Here is a 7330-nt window from a genome sequence, read left to right as displayed (position 1 = left end):
CTTCTTTTGAGCAAGCCATGGGAAATGAAAAATGGGAGAAAGCCATGGATGAAGAAATGGATGCCTTGGATGCTAATGCTACATGGGAATTGGTGCCTTTGCCTGAAGACAAGAATGCAATTGGCTGTAAGTCGGTTTATAAGATCAAGCACAATGCAGATGGTTCTGTGAATAGATACAAGGCAAGATTAGTTGTCAAGGGGTATGCACAGACATATGGCATTGATTATGAAGAAACTTTCAGCCCGGTTGCAAGGATGGCAACCGTAAGAGCAGCCATTGCTATGGCTACATCAAAGGGATGGTCTTTACATCAGATGGATGTAAAGAATGCCTTCTTGCATGGTGATTTGCAAGAAGAGGTCTTTATGGAGCAGCCAGCAGGTTATGTTCATGCTACTCATCCTGAGTTTGTTTGTAGGTTGAAGAAAGCCTTGTATGGCTTGAAGCAAGCACCTAGAGCATGGTCTGACAAGATAGGACAGTATCTTGTCACTATTGGCTTTCAGATTTCCAAGGCAGATTTCTCACTCTATGTGAGAAAAACAGAGAAAGGGATTATGCTGCTGGTAATTTATGTTGATGATTTGATCATCACAGGTGATAGTGATGAAGATATCCTTCATGTGAAAATGCTATTGAGGCAAAAGTTTGAGATGAAGGATTTGGGAGAGCTGCGTTATTTCTTGGGCATTGAGGTGATTAGATCACCAAGTGGGATACAGCTCTTGCAGAGGCAGTATGGATTGGACATGCTGTCCAAATATGGGATGACAGGCTGTAAGCCTATTTCAGTTCCTTTGGAGCAGAATGTGAAGCTGAGCGCAGATGCAAGTGAGCTTCTGGAAGACCCTACTATGTACAGACGCATAGTAGGAAGTTTGATTTACATGACTATTACCAGGCCAGATTTGAGCTATGCTGTTGGGTTGGTAAGTCAGTTTATGCAGGCTCCAAGGAAACCGCATTTGGATGCGGCTAGACGCATACTCAGGTATGTGAAGTCCACATTGCAGTATGGACTATTTTATGAGGCTGGGGTTCAGATACAGTTGCATGGATACACTGATGCTGATTGGGCTGGTAGTATTTTTGATAGACGATCTACCAGTGGGTATGTGTTCTCTTTTGGGAGTGCTGCAGTCACTTGGAGCAGCAAGAAACAGCCTACAGTTGCCTTGTCGAGCACAGAGGCTAAGTACAGGGGTGCAGCAATGGCTGCATGTGAGGTAGCTTGGTTGCATAAGCTACTCTATGATATGCATCAGTCTACAGATGGGCCAGTTGTCATTTATTGTGACAACATGAGCAGTATACACTTGGCAAAGAACCCAGTCTTTCATGCTAGAACAAAGCACATTGAGGTGCATTATCACTATGTGCGGGAGAAGGTTTTACTAGGTCTTATTGATCTAGTTTATGTCAGCACAGAGGATCAGGTATCTGACATATTCACCAAAGCATTGGGCGCAGAGAAGCTGCGCAAGTTCAGAGACCTGCTTGGTGTGCAAGAATTGGGATTGAGCTCGAGGGGGAGTGTTGAGATATCGAGCTCCACTCGCGATATGCCAGGGTGACCGTTGTGTGTTGAGATATCGAGCTCCACTCGCGATATGCCAGGGTGACCGTTGTGTATTTATGTCACCAACTTGTTAGCTGGAGATGCGGTTGGTACACTGCCCACGAATAATAGCTGGATGACAGCTATCCTTATCTACACTAGATCGTGGCTTAGTTAGTATGCCACCTTAGTTAGTTGAGTTTGGTTTGAGACCCACATATAGGGTTCTTCTATTTCTTTGTACTAGAGTTCTTTTGGCTTACACAACTAAGAAGAGGAAAACTGTTTTCAGCCTCCACCTTTTTGTGTATTCCCCCATTGTGCATGTGAGAAAGCCACAAGTGAGACTCCTTGCCTCTCTCCCACTATCTTCTCAGGGGGGAGACGGTGCAGAGGGTCCACAGCCTACGCCACAAAGTGCATTGCGGGAAGATGTCACATTTCCAAGCATCATAGTGTGTGAACTATGTCTGAATATCGACAGGGACGAGTGAGAACGAGCGGCTTCTTACTGAAGTGAATCACTTGAATGCAATGCTCCAACAGACCAAACAGAGGCAAGACCTCCAAAATACCTACAAGGAGCAATGCCACATATCTGCTGCGTATTCTCAGCAAGCACGAGATGCACAAGCTTCACTCCAACACATTGAAGATGGAGGCTGTGTTTATAGCTTGGATCCTAATTTTATGGGCTTGGGTGCCAGAAATCCCTCCACCCTTTTGATGTGTATTACCTTTGTGGATGATGGGCCTTTATGTCCAATATGCCATAATCACTTTGATACGACGATTGGATACTATCGCTCTCATGCCACCATCGATTTCACTTGGTATTTTGGCAAAAATGTTAAAGCTTAGGAGTGCATGTCCAGCCTGTAATGATCCTCAAGCCAAGCAATTGTATGGCGTTCTTGGCATTGGAGCAAAATTTTTACCGGATCCTTGGTTGCAAAGATTAGAGGTCCCATATGTCCATGTGGACCTCCGAATCAACACACCCTCATAGAAGTGTCAAATGGGATGATTTTTTGGTTCTTTAAATATTTGGAAAATGGGCATCACTTGTAATCTTTTGGACACCTCAAATGTAATTATAAATTTTGCAAACAGAGCACATGTATACTTTGCCCAAAATCTAAAAGTTAGCTTGTGTACACTTTGAACTTATGTAATATGACCACAAGCCGTTGTCATGTTTGGTGAAATGTAAATTGTGATGTTTGGTGAAATGTAAATTGTCACAAAATTAGCCATTCCTGAAATTATAAATCTTTCATGCACACTTTGATGGGGTTTAAGCTCCCTATGCAAAGCGTGCTTGGAAAGATTCACAGATTTATAACTTCATCAATCGCTAGCGCACATTGCTCCAGCCTCCAACAAACACGATATACATGATGAATTACCTATCAAATAAATTGCATTTTGAATAAATTTGTATTTTAAAAGAATTGCATTTTAAAAGGATTGCATTTTAAAAGAATTGTAACATTTTAATTGCAATGTCTCATTTGCATTTTACCGCCAATTGTAAATTTATCTAACACAACCATGCATCACAACAATGTCTCTTCTTCTGAGTCACTAGAATTTGGTTCAGGGTGTGTAAGTATAGGGGCATCATGGAAGGGACCTGGAAGATCTGTGTGTACCCACTTTGGCATATCACCATCACTGTACACCCCTTTCACATCGTTTGACACCCTACCATTCACATAAGGGTAAACCAGCTTCTCTGATCTTTCTGATGTCAAGCAGTTCATCGTGACGAAATGCACAAACTTGTAGTTACTCCAACTTCATTTGCTAGAGGAGTTGCTACAAGGTTGTGACAACACCTTCATGGCCAAGGCTTGCAAATGAGGGGTGGACCACCTAAGGCATCCTCAATTTCTTTTAACACTAGCACATGGTGGGATGGAGATAGGATACAAATCATTGAATATGGATGCGACCATGTCTACCCATTCCCATCATATATATTTCCTTCCATGTGGCATGTAGACCCTTCTTTTAACGCTAGCACATGGTGGGATGGAAATAGGATACAAACCATTAATGAATATGGATCTTCCCATTCCCATCATATATATTTCCTTCCATGTGGCATGTAGACCCTTGGAGGCCAGAGCTAGGATCATTTACTAGGGAGGTATGTGAAACTACCACATTATATTTTAGTTTCAATTGGCTAGAAACAACTCTGGCTAGAAATGTTATAGAAACAACTCTGGCTAGAAACGTCCCCTTTGAGATTTGAATATTGGAAGCCACTTAGGATGGCCTATTGTGTGCATAGCCCTAGATACATCATCGTTGCCAGAGTTGTTGGGAGAGTTTAAAAGAAAAGAAAAAGAGTGTGATAAACCAACAACTACAATGTGTGTCATTAACATCAAGGTCCGCGGTCAGAAATAAATGAACCTCCACCGTACGATATACGGCTCTTCATTTCAAGAAGATCAAATCGACACGCTTGCCTATCACATCGAAGTTGGAAGATATCTGTGCGTCTCCATCAAAGCTGGAAGGTGTGTGCAAGTCTCCATCAAACCTAGAAAATGCACGGAAAGCTAGCTTGTCACAAAATGATTGGCTTGTGTGTCTCCATCAACAAGCTTCCCGTGGGGCCCTCGATGTACGGGAAAAGCCAACATTGGGCTTTTCCCTCCTTAATTTCACAACCAAGAATCTTCCAGGTGTAAGGTGGAAGTGCTGAGCACTTGCATGTGCCCAATGCGGCCGTAGATTTACAACATGAAATGACATTTTGGAATTTCTAGAGAGCCACCATATCCCAAGATATACTCGCGTCATTTTTTAAATTCCAAAAACCCACCATATCACAAGATATACCAGGGTCCGGGACCACAAAAACTCCCGATTGTACCCGGTGAACTCTTTGTCACCGGATTTATGCACCGTCCATCAACTTTTTTGAACTAATGACGTTTGCACTGTGAACTTGAAGACTATATGGTAGCACCGTGGCACGTATTCTTCCATCGCCCCCTACGCCCTCTGCGTAAACGATCTGTTCGAAACATTTGAGTGGTGAGTCCCTTGCTTGATTTTCAAAATTTCGAGATCTTTGGAGCTTGATAGTTGGACCTTAGTACTCTTCCAAGCGCAGAGATCATATTGCACCAGCTATAACTGACCAAGTGAAGGTACAAGGTTTGCAAACAATCGCTCGTGCAGTTGTCTTTGGATTTGTGTTCTATATAACACTTTTTACGTAGAAAACGTACTGTAACCTGGGCTAATCACAGAAATTTTATGCTGTCCTAGGAACTATGAGCACTCAAACAAACTTGGAGGAGGCCATCAAGCGGGCCCAAGAGTATCTTTTGTCAGTTCAGTATCCGGAAGGGTACTGGTCCGCCGAAGTAGAGTGCAATGTAACCCAAACAGCCGAAGCCGTTATGCTGTATAAACTGCTTCGCACAGACGACACGCATCCGATGCACAAGATGGAGACCTATCTGCGAGAGCATCAGTGTGAACACGGGGGCTGGGAGCTTTTCTACGGAGATGGTGGTCACTTGTGTTCTTCGGTGGAGGCCTACTTGGCGCTCCGCCTGTTGAATGTCTCGGCCTCCGATCCAGCCCTTCAGAACGCACGGCAATTCATTCTCCAGAAAGGTGGCATCAGCAAGACTCGTGTTTTCACGAAGATGAACCTGGCTTTGTTAGGCTGCTACGACTGGCGTGGCCTTCCATCGCTCCCGCCTTGGCTGATGTTAGTTCCCAACTGGATTCCATTCAACATCTACGAAATGTCTTATTGGGCGCGGTCTTGCACCGTCGCTTTGATTATCGTTTTCGATCGAAGACCCGTCTTTCGAACGGACCCTGCTATCACTCTGGATGAGCTTTACGTTGAGGGATCACGGAAAGAAGCCCAGTATTCGCGACCCTGGCGTGGAGATTGGACAGATTTGTTCACTGTCGTCGATCGTGCTTTCAAGCTTGCGGAGAGCTTCAAATTGGTACCCTTCCGAAAGAAAGGTCTGGCAGCGGCAGAGAACTGGTTGCTCCGACGGCAGGATACCTCGGGTGGCTTTGGTGGTTTGTTTATTTCTACTTATTTTACTCTGCTGGCGCTCAAGGTGCTGGATTACAGCGTTTCGGATCCCATAGTCCAGCGTGCTCTTGAGACTCTTAGAAACATTTCTCTGGAAACGAAGACACACTACTGGATGCAGGCGTGCACGTCTTGCGTGTGGGATACTGCCCTGGCCATGCGCGCTCTAGTGCAGTCAGGACTTGCTCCTCATCACCCTGCCCTACAGCGCGCTGGACAATGGCTTCTGAAAATGCAGGTTTTGCAGGCCGAGGGCGACTGGCGTGTGAAAAGCATGGCAGGCAGCCGGGCTGGAGCCTGGTCATTTCAGTTCGAAAATCGCTGGTACCCCGATGTCGACGATACTTCATGTGTAGTGATGGCCCTGGCTGACGTTCAGCTTCCAAACGAGCCCGCAAAGCGTTCTGCCATCGCCCGTGCAGTGGATTGGATAAGCAGCTTGCAGTGCAAAGCAGGTGGTTGGGGGGCATATGATCGGGATAACGATCAGAATTGGCTGAACGAGACGCCCTACGGTGACCTAAAGGCGATGACGGACCCCAATACTGCAGACGTAACGGCGGGGGTTCTGGAGATGGCGGGAAGGCTGAAGATGCACCCCGAGCTAGAGCAACTCCCAGCAAGTTGTATCAAACGCGGTCTGGCGTATCTGCGCAAGGAGCAAGAGAGGGAAGGGTGCTGGTTTGGGAGATGGGGAGTGAACTACATCTACGGCACGAGCCGAGTGCTAGCTGCCTTGTCTGTGGTAGCACCAGAGGCACATCGATCAGAGATGGAGCGAGGGGCCAAATGGCTGGTGGAAGCCCAAAAAAACAACAAAGCAAGGGACGGGGGGTGGGGAGAGACTTGCTGGAGTTACCAGGATGTGTCTCTCAAAGGGCACAACGAGTGTGCCACAGCCTCACAAAGTGCATGGGGCATAGAGGGGCTCCTGGCTGTAGGGGATGGAATGGGGAGGTATGAGAGGGAGCCTCTCGAGGCTGGTGTGGGCTATCTCTTGAGGACTCAATGTGAAGATGGGTCGTGGAGAGAGGCTTGCTTCACTGGGACAGGTTTCCCTGGCTACTTCTACATGAAATACCACCTCTACCCCGTGTATTTCCCCTTGAGTGCTTTGGGACACTATCGCTCTTTCCTCCTAAAGGACAAGGGCAAACAGCTGGCCCCTTGACCTTAGACACTCCACAAACTATTGAAAATCTAGAATATGTTGGACTCTCTTCTCCTTTCCAACATGAACTCTTTAGGGAATACTTAGTCTATCAAGAAGTGTAGCTATCTATAAGACATAAGAGAAACTTGCTACTAATGTCTATAGATTAGTATCAAGCTAATAAGATTGGAGTCAAGTCTAACAAGGGTGCATGTATGCACTATAGCACTTGGCTCCAACTTGTGGGTTTTAAGAGTCTTTAGACACTATCAATTGTTTAGTAAGAAATAATAAAAAAGAAATGCTTTGAGGACTTTCAAGATCCATTAGGATTTGCCAAGGTTCTATAGTTATTTGCATGCTCACACTTAAATGCAAAGCCATTGCCTTAAAAAAAAAAAAACTATAAATTAAAACTGGCAGGTAAATCGATGTTATTTTTCGTTGAAGGCTTTATGAATGATACTTGCAAAGTTTGTATGTCAACTTTCTGGGGGTTTTTTTGCTTTATTTTTATAAACAGATC

At 45.1% G+C, this 7330-nt stretch overlaps 1 pseudogene across 1 annotated transcript; it reads left to right on the top strand.

Annotated features, from left to right (window-relative positions):
* Window positions 1-4584: 4584 nt before the first annotated feature.
* On the top strand, window positions 4585-6911 carry LOC147905425 (dammaradiene synthase pseudogene; annotated as a pseudogene). Its single transcript, XR_015541908.1, has 2 exons — window positions 4585-4734; window positions 4856-6911. The product of XR_015541908.1 is annotated as a dammaradiene synthase pseudogene (transcript).
* Window positions 6912-7330: the final 419 nt, after the last annotated feature.

This window comes from Dipteris shenzhenensis, chromosome 1, assembly GCF_047967505.1.
Source record: "Dipteris shenzhenensis isolate YYH24624 ecotype China chromosome 1, Dip_SZ_1.0, whole genome shotgun sequence".
NCBI classification, from domain to species: domain Eukaryota; kingdom Viridiplantae; phylum Streptophyta; class Polypodiopsida; order Gleicheniales; family Dipteridaceae; genus Dipteris; species Dipteris shenzhenensis.
Note: the sequence above shows the minus strand (reverse complement) of the source record. Positions and strands in the feature narration are given on the sequence as shown.